The sequence below is a fragment of the Ascaphus truei genome, chromosome 2 (genome assembly GCF_040206685.1).
Source record: "Ascaphus truei isolate aAscTru1 chromosome 2, aAscTru1.hap1, whole genome shotgun sequence".
Classification (NCBI taxonomy): Eukaryota; Metazoa; Chordata; class Amphibia; order Anura; family Ascaphidae; genus Ascaphus; species Ascaphus truei.
Window position 1 is genome coordinate 370,096,242 of NC_134484.1, and position 20,482 is coordinate 370,116,723.

Genomic DNA, 20,482 nt, shown 5'->3' on the forward strand with positions numbered 1-20,482 from the left:
CGTCAATTACTAAGTTTATCTTTGATAAAGTACAATACGCATCAGAGATAACTGCTGGAAATATGTGATTTTTGTATTTTCAATAAAAGTTTTTCTTCATGGCTTTTAGTCCAGCTTCATTACCGACTTTTTGCAGTGTTTCACTTTTTTTGCCTTTATCTACTTTGCATCACCCTCACAATAGTTTGTCAATAAAGGACACAAAAACATATTTACACTTGTAGTTCATATAGTATATACACCATTAATATACCTACGATATTAACCTGAATCCGAACAAATTAATTATTAGTCTGTGGTGCGTCTGTGGTACGTCTGAAGTTACAATCTGGCTTTGGACACCATGAGAGTAGGGATAGCTTGGAGACAGCTACTGACGTATGTTGGATGCCACAGGCCTCCCACATCCTATACAAACATTTGGAAAGTGCTTCTGCTACTTTGTGTAATACTTTATTGCAATAGCTACTAAAACAGCCTTTCTTTTTTTGAGCTTTTTTTGTATGAGTTACTAACTATCTAACAGATAATGAATCTTTACGAGTTAGATCTATAGGAGTTTCTACTACAGCTATTTATCTATTTTCACCACTTCTAAACTACCCCAAAATATTTAAACTTCTCTTCAACATTATTGAGTGGACAATTATTCTTAATTTGGATTGATATACTAACAATAGGTATTAACCCTTTGCGGTCCAATTAATTTTCATTAAGTGCGCCAGTAGGTCTAATTTAATTTTCGGGAAAAAAACACATACAGCTTTTTTGGGGGGTTTTTGCACACACTCTCAGCGCACACTCACAACACACTGTGCACACTACACTCACTGCACACACGACACGCACTGACCACACGACACTCGCTGCACACATGACACGCGCTGCCCACACGACACGCGCTGCCCACATGACACGCTCTGCCCACACTACTCACTGCATGCACTACTCACTGCACAAACTGCGCACGCTGCGCACACTACACTCACTGTGCCCACTACACTCGCTGTGCACACTGCACACACTACACTCACTGCACACACTACACTCACTGCACACTCACTGCACACTACACTCTCTGCGCGCACTTCCCTCACTGTGCACACTACACTCACTGCATGCACTACACTCACTACGCTCACTGCACACACTACACACTCACTGTACACTCACTGCACACACACAGCACACTCACTGCACATAGCACACTGACACCACACACACCACACTCACAGCCCCCTACCCCCCTTCCTCCGATGTCAGCTGCTGGGAGTCATCATGGGGCTGCCTGCGGGGATCGGCGCAGAATTGGAGGGGTGGTTGGATCGGCGCAGGGCTGGGGGGGTGGGCGCATCGGCGCAGGGCTTTGAGAGTGGGCGGAGCGGCGCAGGGCTTTGGGGGTGGGCGCATCGGCGCAGGGCTTTGGGAGTGGGCGGAGCGGCACAGGGCTTTGGGGTGGATGGATCGGCAAGGGGTGGATGGATCGGCGTGGGGGGGATGGATTGGCGTAGGGGGGACGCATCGGCGCATGGGCGCATCAGTGCGGTGCAAGGAGAATGCGGGGGATGTGCTGCGGGTGCCTGACTCCACACTCCACAACTTTCAGCTTTCCTCCCTCCACCCAGTCCATTGGACCGCAAGTGGCAAATATTAGTGTCGGATATACTCCGACATTCGACCGGAAAGGGTTAATCTGATATATTTTAGCAACACTATAACCATACCTAAGGCAAACACTATTAGCAAATCTGGACATTCCTCCTTACTTTGTCTCTCGCTACACTCCTCTAGCACAGATATACTGTACACTTATTTTGAGATAGTTAATGAGTTATTAACATTATATTTAGATTTTCAACTGCATTATAGTACACCATTTTTAGATATATTTTGAGACCGTATATTTTATATATACTGTACCAATTAAAGCTAAATTTTATCCTGAAACATCAGCTTACTTTACATGATTTCTTCTGTGAGAAATATTTATTAACGCTGAGTGCACCTACAATTGGATTTATCAGTTGTTTCTCAGGACAAACCTTTTTGACTATCTCTAAATATATCCAATGTACTGTAGCACCACATGATCAGATGGATGTACTGTATGATTTAAAAAGACTCAATGATTTGTACATTCTACTCTCTCAACCTCACAAGAGCTTGTCAGTAAAGTCCACAAAAAAAATCTACACTTTTAGTTCATATATACACAATACTATACATGTAGTATTAACCTGATTCCTATCAAATAATTTATTAGTATTATATATCTTTTCACTTCCATATTTCTGTGTTACTTTGAACACTCCAGCAAGTAAACAGGAAGACAATAGGTTAATCTTCCACAGATCCCAGGCTAATAGAATATATAGCAGGAATATAGTGCTTGTATTGCTAAAGGGAGTAGACTGAGGGGAGGATCCTGGTAATTGCACCCAAAAATAGGATAGAGCAATTACCTAAAATGCCCTATGGGCAAAACAAAAAACTTTTATTAAACATATATATAGACGCACATTGTCACGACGCAATGAATCAGTAGGTAATAAAAACAACTAAAACACAGGCACGGGTATATAAGGAGGTGGTGGTAGGATAAATATCAATTATACCACTACTTAAATGAATACCTCCTTTGATAGCTCCGATGGGGGTGGTATACGGTGGAGGTAAATATACCTAATGCAGATAGCAATAGATGCTAGTGAATTACCTGAAACCTGGGAGGGTGTAATGGGTGTCTATTATGCTAATAGTATAGTAGTACCGGAAGAATGAGCCTCACTCAATAATGGTCGTGAGAGCTGCAGATCAATGTGGCTGTGCAGCACAATATTCTGGTGGTTACAATGTCACCCCGTGCAGCCAATGCAGCCCCTACTCTCCAGTCTCTCAGGCAGCGGCAAAGGCCGATATAGTGCTCAGAAACTGGCAATGTAGCTGCGGTTAGGAGCATCCGGTACAATAACTGGCACCCTCCCTTCCCTGTAAAGGAGCGATCTCACCCGTGACCTCCGACGTCAACGCGATGACGCGTTGGGGACAGAAACTTTGACACGTGCCTTGTTACGAATATATGTTTTTTCACCTGCTTAAGACTGAGTGCTGTCCTATGATTTTGTGCTAGAGTACACGGTATCGTTATTCTATATTCTCTCTCTCTCTCTCTCTCTCTCTCTCTCTCTCTCTCTCTCTCTCTCTCTCTCTCTCTCTCTCTCCTATATATATATATATATATATATATATATATATATATATATATTGTACATATTCCTAATATTTCAATAAAACATCACATCAAAACATACATTTCATCTAGCAATAAACCTTATCATTACATGGGCTCATTTTCAATACAATGTCACTTCTCTATAATATATCTTTTGGTCAAATATAGGATAACAATAATAGTTCTTAGATAAAAGATGAACATCAGATCATATGTTAACTTTGTCATGAAATATTTCTACACTATAATTTTCCTGGATATGGGATTTTTTTTATATAGTATTTTATTATGTTTTCCAAAACCCATCATCCAATTACCAACACAGTGGAGCCTTAACTCTAAATCACACACTGCAAAGGAAAATGATGCCAAACATTGTCTTACTGTTAGGGGAGCTCATTTCATGCATTACTTTTGTCGTCATGGTAATCTGATGCTTCATTGGGATGACTGCAGCACTCCTATTCCACACTCTGCAGATGGTTCTATTAAAATACCATCTGTATAAATGCAAATTGAAAATACTTGTCAACTAAAAACTCTTTTTGAGCATTGAATATTTTTATTGCACTTTTTATTATCTATCTTATCCATCTTCTTCCTGAAATCTATATACCCATTAATTACAGACGCCTTCGATTTACCCTTTGTCTATGTGCTGTTGTTGCCTTAGTGATTTAAACATTTTTTATTTATGTTTGACTCAGATACAGTATTTGTGTAGTTATAATAAAAAATAAAATGTAAGATAAAAAGGCATTTGTCATACTCAAAATCATGTAAAAATAAAATATAATTTAAGTACAATGAGAAAAAGAGAGAAAAGAAAAGTCTAAGTTCATAGAGACTCCCACATTAAACAAAAAAAAAATACTTTATAATGTAAATTGCAAAGGTGTTTCTCAGAAGTAATCATCTCTATAAGTATGATTCATTCTGTGTAATGTTCTGTTATTTCCTGCAACTTGCTTTATGAAACTTTCCTGAGGGCTGATGAATTGTACAACACAAAAAAATGAATTTATGTTCAGGGAGGGCAAACGACCATAAAATGGTAAAAAGTATAGCATGTAATTAGCGGAGCAAAAGCCGGGTTGAGAGGCTAATCTGTGCAGCTATAGTATATGCAGAAATAGTGAGAGGCAGGAGGAGACATATGTACTGTATGGGATTGATAAATATACAAAGGAGTGTATTATCCTGGGTTAGCTACAGATGCAGCGGCCGTTATCCGAACATTCCAGGATTTGTATTCCTGAGCATACCCAGGTCGTGCCGCATGATTTCTTCAAACTTTCCTGTGTTAAGACGCATTTACTAGTGTTTTAATCGGTGTGGAAAATGGCATTTTAGCGTTGTCTGCAATACCGTCGAGAAACTCAAGTGGGCGATTGCGAGTTGTTGTCTTACAATCTAAAAATCAAAGTCAATTCAAGTGTCTTTTATTGCCGTACAGTTCTGCATGTGTGTGTGTGTGTGTGTAATTGTAATTTGAAGATTAACGTTACGAGTTCATACTGTATTGTCACAACAATGTTACATTCTATTGGGAAAAATGTTTCTGTGTATCCTCGGCTAAAAGGAGCTCTAGTCAAATTGTATCAAACAAAAGGAATGGGGGGGGGGAAGGGAAGGGATTTGTTATGTGTGGATTGGAGCACTGTGACTTACCTGGCAGTAAGGTTGTGAGAGTTTCCTGCACCACAGGGGGTGGGGGAGTGGGGGGTTCTGCAGGGTGTCTTCACCCAGCTCCAAACATGCAAAATACAAAACAGAAATACAAAAAAAATTATTATACCATGTCGCCAGTACAGAACAGTACAGTTCATTGTTAAACAGTATATTCTAACAGTATATACAGTTAAACAGTATATTCTATTTTCTAAGGGGGGGAGGGAGGGTTGGAGGAGACAAAGCAAGTATTGCATGTGCTACTACACTGTTGTACAGTAGAATACAGAAGTTTACAGTACATTAGCTTTTGTAGGGTTTTGGGGGAGGGGAGGGATTTGTTATGCATGGATTGGAGCACTGTGTCTTACCTGGCAGTATTGTTGTGAGAGTTTCTTGCACCAAGGGGGGGGGGGGGTGTTCCTACAGGGTGTCTTCGCGCAGCTCCAGACATGCAGAATACAAAAAATAAATAGAAAAAATATTATATGGTATTATATGGTATTATATTATATTATATCATGCTCCAGTACAGTCCATTGTTAAACTGTAAAATTGAAAAAAAAAAATGGATGTAACATACACATACATGTTGTTTTTGTAACACCCACACATACAGAGACCATATATAAAAATAAAATGTGTTTCAGCTATGTTTTAAAATGTAGAGACAGGAACCCTTGCCTGTCAGCCCGGCAATGAATAAATAAAAATGTCAATATGTTAAGGGTGAATGAGCTGAAGGATTTTTCATCTCCGTACTTCAAAGGGCACCCTGCTGAGTTGGTGCCCCAGTGTCTAGAGAAGTCCAGAGTTGAAAAGCCTCAGAGAGCCTACGTGTTAGGGCGGCCAGAATATTGCAAAGTCCCAGATATTGGTGCGAAGTATAGGCTATCAACACTTGGGGGGCTATGCACTAAGCAGTGATAAGTCGTTTTAAGAGCGCAAAGTGCTCTTAGAACGTAAAGTTCCGCTGAGCGCTATTCACTAAGCCGCACAAACAGGCACTTTGCGCTCTAAAACTGACTTTTTCCTGGAAATTTTTCAAAGTCCAACTTTGCTCGTACGATGAGCTGTTTGCGCTGAATCCTGCCCTTCTGCGGGATTCACTAAGCAACGCAAACTCATCGTACGTGAAAGTTGCGCTGAATAAAGCTCACCAGCTAAAAGCAGGTGATAAAAAAAGCAGGACTTAGAAAAAAATTTTTGTTTACCTTTTTGCAGGCGCAAAACTCATACAACAGGCCGGCGGGTGTCCCCGGCTGACCTCGCGGGGGTCCCCAAGGGAGGCCGGGGGTACCAATATTGTGCCTTCAAAAATACAAAACATTATTTCTAACTAAATACACCCCCCTAACACATACAGTACAATAATATGCAAAATAACTATTATCCAGATATGGATAATAGATTATTTGCCCATTATTAAACAGTGCATTAGCATACCTAAATAAAGTACATAAAAACAGTATCCAGCTAATCCAATGAATACAAGCAGTAACAACATCAACAATTAATTAAACCATTAACCAATTAAACCAATTAATTCCTAAACCAACTTAAAATGAATAGTAACGCTAACCAATCAAACCAATGAATTACTACAACATTAATGAATGTAAACATTAAAAGACAAAGAAATAAATTCAAACAATATCTGAAATAACCATAAAACGCATTAGCTAACATAATACAACATTAACTACAGACGAACACCAATCGCAAACATTTTATTACCATTAAGCTGGAAAAAAACAAACAATCATATCCACATAAGAAATTGAAATTAAAAAACCAACAGCAACACCAAGCCAAAAATGCCCCCCAAATATCATCATAATAATGTATTCATCTGTACCCTAAAGTGGTACAGATTAATATATTATCAGTCAATGTGCCTCCCCCCAAAAATCAAAAAACACATCCAATGAAGAAACCTGTAAAAAGAGACATTTACAAACATTCAATATATTACTTACCATTAGAAGCGGTGGACCTCCGACTCCCAGGGTAACAGGAAGCTCACGTAACTTGAAGGCATCCAACAGCATCCGATGCTGTTTGTACCCAAATCTTCTTTTTTCTTTATTTAATCACCTTCTTCTATCTTCATCTGTCACCATTTCTTGATCTTCTTTATCTTCTATCTTCATCTGTCAATCCAAAAAACCCCATGGTAAATCCCAACCGATGTTGTCTCGTCGTCTTCTTGGGCTCAAATGAGGCATCACGGCCTTAAATAGGGCTTGTGACATCACATTTAGCCTCAAAAATCGTTAACAGCCACCTGATTGGCTGTTCAAACCATGTTCCGACTTAATTTTTTTTTTTTTACATGGCGTCACTTAAAGGGAAGGATGCCAGCCAATCAGAATGGCTGTGCTTCATTTGCCTTTAAGATGACTTCACTAAATCCAAGATGGCTGTCGTCACATGGTAATCAGCCAATCAGAGTGTGGAATTGGTTCCCACGTCTGATTGGCTGAAATACCATGTGACGCCGGCTTCATCACATTATCTTAAAGGCTTCATTTTTTATCAAACGTGATAATCTTTTTCAGGCCGGCGCGAAAGCACGAAGCTTAGTGCATAGCCCCCAGGCTAAGCGCCAGGTAAGAGGTTGGTGCCAAGTTAGCGCATGCTCTTAGCAAACCAGGAAGCAACTTCTGCCCATTTTGTGAGCTACTGGCAAGTCTGGGATAGGTGGGAAAAGTTGTTCCCACAGGAGTATTGGCGGGGTATTTTAGAGATAGGACCCTTAGCCCTATAAAAATGCCTGCAGCCCAGCCCTAGATAGATTAATCTGAGATTCACCAAGATCCGTCCAAGTTACAGCGTCAGCAGTTCCGGAGTGTGAGGGGTTAACTACATCGTAACCAAGGATCGCGTCCCTCTTCCAGAATTCGTTTGAGCTAAGGATGCCCAAATTAATCCTGTAAGAACTTAACGAAAAGATTTCCTTTGGCGAAGATATAGGGGTGGCAACTTGCGCCGCTAGCCAAGGATTGTCGCACGGCTCAAATCACGCACCCACTCGCATGCGTGCAGGGGTGCCTAGAGACTTTGTTTTCAAGTCATTAATTCAGTGGACATTTAATTTTGTTTCCCCATCCCTGTAAGTGTTTATTAAGTGTAATTGTGAAGAATTGTGTGTTAGTCTTAAAAGGAAATAAATTACAATTTATTGTGCCCGCCTTGTTGTGCTCAATCCAGAATTCCAGTATTAATGTGTTGATAAGACTTGATCTCCCGTAACACCCATGGTAGCGCAAAAGGTGTAAAGCGGATTCCCACAGTCACAACAGAGTAAGTATTTTTGTTTTCATTACTGTATGTAATTACTGTATTACTTGGTTCGCTTTGTTTTGTTTATGGTCTCTATTGGACTGTACAGTATATATTATTTAGTGACACTGTTCTGTGGTCTATTGGACTATATTTATTGTATTCAAATATAATTTTATTAACTAATTTGTGGTGCGCTGTGTGCATTTTTGTGTTTGTCGTTTTGGGAGTTCCCTTCTGGGAATTCCCAATTAATAGGAGCGATTTGAGGAATGGGCTCTCACGTGTGGCTGCAAATGGATTATATCAACTGTATTGATTGACAGCACGAGCGCAGAAACCTTATTCACTTGTTTTGAGTATGCCACTTCACATAGAAAGTAAGTGATTTTAAGAATGTATAAACTGATAAAATATTAAAAACATGCATCACGCAATGTTTTCTTCAAATGACTAATTTATTAAGTCTTTGTCTTGAAGAAAAGAAAAAAAAAGAAACCGTTTTGCCTTTTTTTCCCCTTCAGACTTGACATTCACACTGGTAGTGATGTCATTTTGGCCAAATCCTCATGAAGGACTTATCATACGGGTGCATGCGTGTTAAACCGGTCAGAGAAAAAGATTGAATCACCCGGGGGAGGTGTCGATAAACTGTTGAATGCATTTTGCTTTGTGAGGGGGGGGATGTGCAACTCACTTTGCGAGACCTGGAGTGCAGGATTATACTGTATACTGTAGTTCAAAGAAATCATTTGAACAGTTTTACAATCAAAGTGTCAGGAATCGCGTTCTCCTCGCTTCCCACACAGGGCACCCCCTCTCCGCAGGGAGCCCCTGGATCCACAAAACAATCCTGCCTTACCGTCCTCCACGGCTCCTCGCCCCTGCCGCCGTCGCGGGATCACTCCCCTCGGCAATTCCTCTGCTCAGCACCGGGCGCGCCCACGCCCTCCTACATGCACACCTACACGCACGCCAGCCTCAGACGTTATGTGCATGCATTCCCAGCTTACAGAGCACACGCCTAACAGAGCACTTTTGACCACTGCTCCTGCAGTGAGGTGTCGCCCCCAAGCACCACACAGTTCCATGCAAATCAATGATTACACTCAGCTGGGCTGTAACACCTCCCTCCTATCAGGGAGGACCCCTTGCAGTCCTCCAGGCCTGCCCCCTTTTCCCATTGGCCTGCCCAGCTTTATTATGCCTGTGCTTCCCATCACTCGTCGCTCGACATAGTTCTGTATGGAAGCATTTAACTACTCTCTCAGTGACTCCTCAGGTATTGACGCGGATTGAACGACTACCCCCTCTGGCTCTCGACTTCGGCTCTACTTGGACTTTGTGACTTCTGGCATCCCTGTAACACGGCTTATATCTTCGATCATCCGCAACTCTCCTATCCCTGATCTTGGCAACGGCAATAACTACTCCTCCTCTACTACCGGTACCGGCAAGTATTGTCTTCATTACTAAAACTGGCCTGGCAACACTAACACCACACTCCGGACGCGCTCCCTTTGCTGCGGGTGCGTGTATCCCTACTGTATGTCCCACCTCAGCACCGGGGACGGGTCTGGTCTGCGGGCAGCACCGGAGTAACATTATGTTGAGCCCACAAGACGCAGACCAGACCGAACTTCAACAGTTTCTCTCTAATCTGCTTCAGCATAACCAGGCCATGGCGGATCAAATTGTGACACTTACACACCAGGTGACAGTACTCTCAGACAGGGTACCGACCGTGACCCCGCCAGATGTAAGCCCCCACTCCGCAAGGGCAGTTCGCAGCTCAGATGTAAGGATTCCTCCCCCCAAGCCTTATGCAGGTGAACCGCAAGATTGTAGGGATTTCCTAAACCAGTGTGAGGTGCAGTTTGAAATGGCCCCCCATCTCTACAATACTGATCGCAAGAAGGTAGCCTACATTTATAACCTCCTCACTGGCAGCGCCCTGGTTTGGGCTTCCCCGGTTTGGGAGCGACGTTCTGACCTTACCCAAGATTACCCGGCATTTAAAGCCGAGTTTCAAGAAGTATTCGATTCTTCCGCTCGTCGGGAGATGGTATCTGTTTCTCTCCTCCAGATCACCCAGGGACGGCGAATGGTTACACAGTATGCTGTGGAATTCCGGACTCTAGCAGCCGAGACTAACTGGGGACAAGAGGCTCTCGTCTCCGTATTCTGGCAAGGCCTGGCAGATCCCATCAAGGATGAACTCTCTCGCCAATCCAGGCCGGATCAATTGGAGGTCCTCATTGATTTGGCTGTCCGAGTGGATCAACGTATCCAGGTACGCCGCTCAGAGCATCAGCACACTCGCTTCCATAACTTTCAAGTTCCGTTCTCCAGTACTCCCAGCAATACTCCTGCACTGGAGTTGCCAGAGCCAATGCAATTGGGGTTACAACGCATCCGCACACCGATATGGCAGTTCCGCCACGCCGGGGGATTGTGTTTCTACTGCGGTTCCATGGAACATCTGGTTCGGGAGTGTTCACTGCGTCCGGGACGGGAACACCCAGTGAGTACAGAGGGGCTCTCTCTGGGTGTAATGTCTCCACGGCCCCTTTCTAAAGGTGAACTCCCTAAGAAACTTACATTTCCAGTCTCCCTTTCAGGCGATAAGTTCAAGACTTCTACCGCCGCTTTCATTGACTCAGGAGCTGGAGGAAACTTTGTGGATCTTGAATTCGCCAGGTTAAACCGCATCCCTCTCATGAGAAAGAAGGTTCCCATCGCACTCGTTGGTATCGATGGACGTCCTCTTACCCCGGCCCACATCTCCTTAGAGACGGCTCCCTTGCTTCTGTCCTCACATCTGCACAAGGAGATCTAAGTACCTTCCGTTTACCATCAATTCCGGGATGTTTTCAATAAGGTACAGTCAGACCTCTTGCCGCCACACAGGACTTACGATTGTCCGATCGATCTAGTTCCAGGTTACTCCCTACCCAAGTCCAAGACCTACCCCTTGTCGTTACCAGAATCTCACGCTATGGATGAATATATCCAGGAGAATCTCAAGAAAGGCTTTATTCGTCACTCCAATTCCCCAGCAGGGGCTGGGTTTTTCTTCGTCAAGAAAAAGGACGGGTCGTTGAGGCCTTGCATCGACTACAGGGGTTTAAACCACATCACTATTAAAAATCCTTACCCCCTTCCCCTTATTACCGAACTGTTCGATAAATTACAGGGGGCCAAGATTTTTTCCAAGTTGGATCTACGTGGTGCCTATAACCTGGTGCCCATCAGGAAGGGGGATGAATGGAAGACGGCCTTTAACACGCGTTGTGGACACTACGAATATCTAGTAATGCCTTTCGGCTTATGTAATGCTCCCGCTGTCTTCCAGGATTTCATCAACGACGTCTCAATATTTTTGTTATTGTATACTTTGATGATATCCTGATTTTTTCCAAAGATCTCCAGGACATATACGCCACACCTCCTACGTCCTTTCCCGTCTCCATGAACACCATTTGTACGCCAAACTGGAGAAGTGCACCTTTCATACGACCTCTACTCCGTTCCTGGGGTATATAATTTCCGATGAGGGGTTTATGATGGAATCCGGTAAACTTCAAGCAGTCACTGAATGGCCAAGACCCAATTCTCTCAAGGCCATACAACGTTTTTTAGGGTTCGCTAATTACTATCGTAAGTTTATACGGAGTTTTTCCACCATTGTGGCACCGCTCACTGTGCTCACCAAAAAAGGAGCTGATCCTTCTGCTTGGTCACCCGAGGCCATCTCCGCCTTCGAGACACTCAAGGAGGCCTTTATATCCGCACCTATTCTCCGTCATCCCAACATCGAACTTCCCTTCGTCCTGGAGGTTGACGCTTCTGATTGCGGCGCTGGTGCCGTTCTTTCCCAGAGACCCACGCCCCAAGATAAGTTACATCCCTGTGCATATTTTTCCAAGAAATTCTCGTCTGCCGAGAGGAACTATGACGTGGGTAACAGGGAACTTCTGGCCGTGAAGATGGCTCTTCAAGAGTGGAGACACCTGCTGGAGGGATCAAATGAGCCGTTTACTATTCTCACGGACCACAAGAACCTTCTTTACATAGAGAACGCTTGACGCCTTGGTCCACGACAGGCTCGTGGGGCTCTTTTTTTTTCTCGATTCGATTTTCACCTGTCCTATATTCCCGGGACCAAGAACGTAAAGGCAGACGCACTCTCCCGTATACATTCTTCTGAAGAGAGGCCAGAGGAATCGTTGGAGACTATCCTTCCACATGAGAGGATTCTCGCCACGTTTACTTCCAAGAATCTTGACAAGATTTTGCACTCCCAGAGACGCATTCCCAAGGACTTGGTCGTTCCCGACAACAAACTCTTTGTACCATCCAAATTTGTTCCAGAGGTCCTGTCTTGGGGTCACTCCTCTAAATCTGCAGGTCATCCAGGTTTTAAGAAGACTACTGATCTCATTCGTCAGAATTTCTGGTGGCCAAGAATGTCTCAAGATATTCTGGAGTTTACCCGCGCATGCCCCACGTGCGCTCAAAGCAAGACTTTCCGTCAAAAGCCTCAGGGTTTTCTCTTACCCCTTCCAGTTCCCGACCGCCCCTGGTCCCACATTTCTATGGACTTCATCGTGGAGTTGCCCAGGTCCAGAGGAATGAACACTGTCTTGGTGGTCGTGGACAGGTTCTCGAAGATGTCCCATTTCATTCCACTTAAAGGATTACCCACCTCCCCCGCCCTTGCTGATATCTTTACGGAGCAGATTTTCCGGATTCATGGGATTCCCTCGTCCATTGTGTCTGACAGAGGTTCTCAGTACGTATCCAAATTTTGGAGAGCTTTCACGAAGAGATTGGGCATCTCTTCTTCCTTCTCTTCCGCCTATCATCCTCAGTCCAATGGACAAACGGAGAGAATCAATCAATCCCTGGAGAAGTACCTGAGATGTTTTATATCCGATTTCCAGGATGATTGGGCTCAACTCCTCTCTTGGGCAGAGTATGCCGTCAATTCTGCAAAAAACGAGTCCAACCGGGAGTCACCCTTCTTTATAAATTATGGGTTCCACCCTCCCTGTCTTCCCATCCCCAACATTCCTTCTGGAGTACCAGCCGTAGATGAACGCATTTCTTCCCTCCAAACCGCATGTTCCAGGAATCAGTCTACCCTTCTCAACTCCTCCCGCAGATCGAAATTACAGGCCGATCGTCGTCGTCGTTCGGCGCCCAGTTACAAACCAGGGGATTTGGTATGGCTCTCCTCTAGGAATATCCACCTCAAGGTACCATCTCCTAAACTGGCACCTAAGTTCCTGGGACCCTTCCCTATTTGTGAACAAATCAATCCTGTGGCATTCCGGCTCCAACTACCACCCAGTATGAAGATTCCCAATGTCTTTCATGTGTCTCTCTTAAAACCATTTATCTCCAGTCACTTATTTCCGGATCAGACTCGTAAACCGGATCCCATTACGGTACAAAATAACGAGGAATACGAAGTTCACTCTCTTTTGGATTCTCACCTATCCAGGGGTCAGCTCCAGTTCTTGGTGCAGTGGAAGGGCTTTGGCCCTGAAGAGAGATCCTGGGTACCTTCAAAGGACATTCATGCCCCGGCCCTTCTTAAGTCCTTCAGGAAGAAGTTTCCAGAGAAACCGTTCTTGGACCGTCCTGAGGCCGTTCCTGAAGAGGGGGGTACTGTCAGGAATCGGCATTCTCCTCGCTTCCCACACAGGGCACCCCCTATCCGAAGGGAGCCCCAGGATCCATAAAACAATCCTGCCTTACTGTCCTCCACGGCTCCTCGCCACTGCCGCCGTTGCGGGATCACTCCGCTCGGCGATTCCTCTGCTCAGCGCCGGGCGCGCCCACGCCCTCCTGCACGCACACCTACACGCACGCCAGCCTCAGACGTTATGTGCATGCATTCCCAGCTTACAGAGCACACGCCTAACAGAGCACTTTTGACCACTGCTCCTGCAGTGAGGCGTAGCACCCAAGCATCACACAGTTCCATGCAAATCAATGATTACACTCAGCTGGGCTGTAACACCTCCCTCCTATCACGGAGGACTCCTTGCAGTCCTCCAGGCCTGCCCCCTTTTCCCATTGGGTTGCCCAGCTTTATTATGCCTGTGCTTCCCATCACTCGTCGCTCGACATAGTTCTGTATGGAAGCATTTGACTACTCTCTCAGTGACTCCTCAGGTATTGACGCGGATTTGACGACTACCCCCTCTGGCTCTCGACTTCGGCTCTACTTGGACTTCGTGACTTCTGGCATCCCTGTAACACGGCTTATATCTTCGATCATCTGCAACTCTCCTATCCCTGATCTTGGCAACGGCAATGACTACTCCTCCTCTACTACCGGTACCGGCAAGTATTGTCTTCATTACTATACCTGGCCTGGCAACAATAACACCACACTCCTGACGCGCTCCCTTTGCTGCGGGTGCGTGTATCCCTACGTCCCACCTCAGCACCGGGGACGGGTCTGGTCTGCGGGCAGCACCGGCGGAACACAAAGTTCTCACAAAAGTACATAAATACTATGGGTGTGTGTCTGAGATATTTCACATTGATAAAATAAAACAGTAGTGATGATAACAATGTAAAAATTTATTGAATATGAAACCATATCATCATCCTGTATAAGGTTTTGTATAAATCTCACAATTATTCTCCCTTTCTCAATAAAAATTACATTGTCACTTTAAATTTTTATTCTCGTTGGATTTTTAAATGAAATTCACAATGTGCAAGCAACGTTTTTAAAAAGTGATATTAGAGTTCCATAGAACTTCCTCCTTATCTTTTGCCGCGTGATGTCAAAGTTTCTTTTCTGGGAAAAAATGAGTACATGAGTACAAGCATTGATACTGTATGGAAATCACACTGTACACTACTGTCATTTGGAATTAAACCAGCAGTTCAAGCAATATCCTACATGTGTGTGTTTTTTTAATAAATCTGTTTTGTACTATGAGAAAAAACTTCTGATAGGCTCTTGCTCTTGAGCCCATCCTCTCTCTAGCACTCCGCCAATATTATCTACTGTAGTATGCTCAGGCAATCATATTGCAGGACTACATTTTCAATAATACAGTGCAAGAATTGAATTAAATAACCCTGAGCAAAGCGGACGGCATGTGTGATCACGGAAAGGTCCAGACAGCGTGAATGCACAGCAGATCTCTCCTCCGCTCGCACTTCCTGATAGTTCCCTTCCGGCCAATGTGCACATTCTAGAGTGACATACACACAGTAGACAAATATAACAACTATATAAACATATTGCCAATGTGTTGCCCTTTCTTTTACAGCGTAAAGGGAGTGCCACCAGAATGTAGTAAGGTTCTTTACTGTACTGTAGTGAGGTCTGTGCTTAAGGTACTGTCCACTGCCTATATATATATATATTACATTGTACAGTGGCGGCCCGCTTTAGTCTAATGCGGCTTTCTCCGCGGGTATTTTTAAACCGCGTGCAGACGCTGGCTTTTTTTTTTTCTCATCGGCGCCGCAGGCGCTTCCTTTGTTCAGCGCCATTAGCGCTGATTGAGAGAAACGGCCGTGCGCGGCCGCAAGATGTGGCTGGCGCGCGGCCAAGTTCGGCGGCTGGGAAAAAAAGCCCCGAAGAATTGCGGGTAAGTGTTAGGTTAATGGTGGCCGGCACAGTATTATACGTGTGTACTGTCTTACCTATGATAGTTATAATAAAAACAGTACATACATACCATGGGGTGTGTGTCTGAGATATTTCCATAAACCGTATGCATAGCAGACCAAGCCTAGCAAAAGGTGAAGGTTTTCAACAGGTATACTGTATCCTCCCACCCCCAAAATATAAAAATTAGAGTATGCCACCTCAAAAACAAAAATGAACACAGAGCGCATCACACATTAGTTAATAAAATGATATTTTAATATAATAAATATAGTCCAATAAACCACAGAACAGTGTCACTAAATAATATATGCAGTCAATAGAGACCATAAAAAAACAAAATGAACAAAATAAAATACAAAACAATAAAATAAACACAGCCCCACACCAGAGGGAAAAAAACACAGAAGTAGGAAAAACCCCACAGAGCGTTCTAAATGAGAACAAAGCAATAGGGCACACAAATCCCAGAAAGTACAGCTAAAACAGTCACAGTGAGAGTTCTAAAAGCAACCTGGAAAAGAAGCACAATGAGAGGAATGGATACTGACCACAAGTGATAGCGGATGGCATGTGTGATCACGGAAATGTCTGGACAGCGTGAACGCACCGCAGATCCCTCCTCCACGCGCACTTTCTGATAGTTCCCTTCCAGCCAATGGGCACATGCGGAGAGCAGTGCGCTCTGTGTGCATTTTTGTTTTTACCACTGTGTTACTGCAGACTTGGTTTTTATCTGATTTTAAACACCTGAAAATTGACACAGTAGCACAGTACTCTACACATTGCAATTCATTCATTTCTACCACCTGGCGGATATGTACCCAAAGAAATTAGAATCCAGGTAATTCAATAAAATTAACTGCGGTAAACACAGGGGTGACTGGTATGATTGGCGGCATTCACAGAGGAATAACACGTGAATGCTGCGTGGAATACAGCAGAGCTCACGAAAACGGCTCAGTGAAATGTTCGGATAACGGCTGTTGCATCTGTAGTAAATGCCACACACGGATAAAACTCACTGGTTGCAACCCTTTAGTTCCCGGTTTACCCGGTGTGGAGTAGCCACTACTCAAATACAAAAAATCACCTTCCTGCATCTCCTGCTCATTTATGTGAAACACTACCTGCTTCACGAATCCTCCAATGGTCCCCCGAAGGCATCTCTTCAATTGCTCAAGTAAGTAACAAAATTAGATTGAGGTGAATGCCGCCCCAGAAGGAAAAAAGAGAAAACTCACCAGCCAAAATTTTTTTTAAACAATTTATCAAACTACATAAAAAACATGTGCAGACACATAGAACACTCCTCCCACGTGTTTCACGCTGACTATAGTGCTTTCTCAAGGAGTAAATCATTGGGGGAGGTGAATAGTATATATACCTCCCACCACCAATAATCAGACAACTGAACTCAATTAATGGTAAAGTGCAAGACAAAAAAATGTAAAAAAAAAATAGAAAGAAAAAAGAGAAAAAGGAAAGAGAGAGGAATGAAGGGAGAAAAAAAGAAAAAAATAAGAAAAAGAAAAACCAAGACCAAACATGAATTTCAAAAATGACTAAACAAGAACAGAATAAAAATAAAAAAAAGGGGAAGATAAAGGGAAAAACAGAGACCAAATACAATATTATATAGTGTCCTGAGAAGGAAGACCTAAATTAGTTAAAACTCTGCAGTAATCCACACACATGTGAAGTCAATAGTAACTGCCAACATATTATTATTTATATCCAAAAAAGAGAAAGCCACTGACCAAAAATAAATCAGTACAGTATGTTCTCTTATAATCATAATAGATCACATAATGATTTTCAAATTCAGAACAAGATATATACTGTATGAATATATCAACTCAACAAATATTGTCCGTGATAACATAGATCACAGTAAAATAAAAATAATATCTGTAATAATGAAATGATAATACTGACAACATGGACATATACAACGCAAAGTGCAACATGTAATATGCTTGCAAGTTATATATAGGGAATGCATATAACTGATTGTTATAGACAGTACATAGAGAAATGTCAAAAACAATAACATTCTGTATCATATATAGTGTATGCTCTACAGCACATAACAAACAGATTGTACTGGAAACATTGTAACAACCATTGTAACACTGAAGACTTAGGTTGTGGTCCCAGTGCGTTCTCCAGCGCATGGCTCAGCGTGCGCTGTATGAACATATACCGCCTCTCAATGGGGCTGGGCCCACTTGGTACCTTGGCGTGCATTTGGCATCCGTGCTCTACGGCGGGTTTTACCAAATACAACAAAATTGTATTTGCAACTTGCGGCCAATCCCCCCTCCCGATGGTTCAGCCAATGAGGGTGAACCAGTCGCATGAAATCATGGCCACGCCCCTGCAATACCCCCAACACGCCCTTCCCCCTGTCGCAATTTCTGCCTCTCTCCACAGATCGCTGGGAAGCGCTGTGGCATTGCTGTGTGCTGGCGGAGGTGAGAAGGGGACTTCGGGATGAACATCGGCATGGCTCTTTAATGGCAGTGAAAAGTCTGGGACGCCTAATTTGGCTTTGTGGGTGCTGGAGGAGGTGAGCAAAAGACTTCGGGAAGAAGTTCGGTGTGGCTGGGTCCTGGCGGAGGTGAGCAGGGTACTTCGGCATTGCTAGTTGATGGCAATGGAAAGTCCGGGACATCGAATTCGGCTTCGGTAGGTGCAGGGGTACGTCTGGGGCCCGGCCATTAAACTTGATCATGGTTGATTTTGGTCATTTTCTTCTTCATGTACAGTACAAAGGGCCAGGCTTTTTTGCCTTGGGAGCCTTCAGAACCTTTTATTTAGGCACTTTTGGCTTTGGCTTGGAAACAGCTTCCGACTTTCGCTTTCTCTTGGTCAACACAGCAGATGAAAGCAGATTCCTGCGTCCATAAAATCAGGGTTTATCCATGGATGCAGATGGAAAAATACACAATACAGTATCTGTACAAGAGCTCATTCAGATAGAGATCAGCGTGTGGGAGGCTATGTAATATGTGTCACCTTTTATGCACTGTGTCCCTATTTTAATGGTTTGGCGGGCATGTACACGAGCCGCAGGTGTTAAAAGTGGCCATACTGTAACACTTAAGACTTAGGTTGTGGTCCCAGTGCGTTCTCCAGCGCACGGCGCAGCGTGCGCTGTATGAACAAGTACAGCCCCTCAATGGGCTGGGCCCACTTGGTACCTTGGCGCGCATGTACACGAGCCTCAGGTGTTAAAAGTGGGCGTACTGTATACTAAACCTGTTGAGCGAGGTCCATTACATTATAAATACACAATCACTTCTCTTGATTCAATGCACGTTGTATATACATTGAATACACATTGAATACACATCGAATATATATTGCTCTGTGTTTGATTAATTTTCTAAAGCAGCAACGCTGAGGAAAAGGATTTCAAAGGATCTCCGCATGAGAATACAGGATATGTAGAAGAAAGGACACAGAATTTTACAGATCCAACGCTGGTTAGTTACTTCGGGCCTCGGTTTAGCAAAAAGCCCTGTCAGTTATCATGCCCATGGTAAGGCAAAATGTGTAAAGCAAAGTCCCCCAGTCACAACAGAGTAAGTATTTTTTTTTTATTCTGTAATTACTGTATTATAGTACTTGTATAAGGTTGTTGCATATCCAAATGCATTTTTTTGTTTACTTGTTTTCTTTGCAATTAGATTTGAGCCTAAAAATTACTGTACCACTTTTAGATGAAAATATTAACGTTTTTTTTCTACTGCTGATTATATGACTCTAAAAGTGTCCTGCATATTAAAATGCAAACAAATTGTTCTCGTTTCCTTTAAACTGTAGGACAGCAAAGCATCTGGTGGATGAAATCAGCTAGGCTAATGATGAGCGCTGTGCAGAAACAGTCAAGACTATTCTAGAGAAGAGTCACAATATCACAGCATCTGAGACCAGAATCAGGTTCATGAGACGCCAATTGGGATGGAAATATGGTTGTGTAAAGTAAGTGTCTTACTGTAATAATGTACAGTATATTGCAATAGTATGCAAAGTGGCACAACAGGGGGAGATACTGTACTGTAATTACTGTACAGTAGTTAGGACAGTACAGCTAAAGTGTTGTACAGTACTGTACTTTAGGTAAAAGTTTGCATGTGCAGTCCCTATAAAATTCTTCCTTATCATTACAGAGCATACCCTTTGATAAGGGAGGCCAACAAGATAAAAAGAGTGGACCAAGCACGGGCATGGATCGAAGGTGGCAAGACGTTTCAGGATGTCATCTTTTCTGACAAGACCATGATAGCTCTTGAGAGATTTGCAACTTTTGCATTCCACAAAAAAGGACGGCTATCTCTGAAGCCGCGGCCCAAGCACCCACTGAAGATGCATGTTTGGGGTGCGTTCTCTAGATGGAGACCAGGATGCATAATCATCTTTGAGGGTAAAATAATGCACAAAGTCACCTGCTGTAGTCTTGTGCACTGTACAACCGTAGCGTATTCTGTTACCTAATGTTCATCTTTTTCATAGTTTTTTCTTTTATTGTTCCAGGAATCATGGATAAAGTATTTTATCAAGAGCAAATTGTCACCCGTATTACTCAATACATTAGGCATGATTTCTCATCTGGTGGTCACTGTTTTTTCCAGGACAAT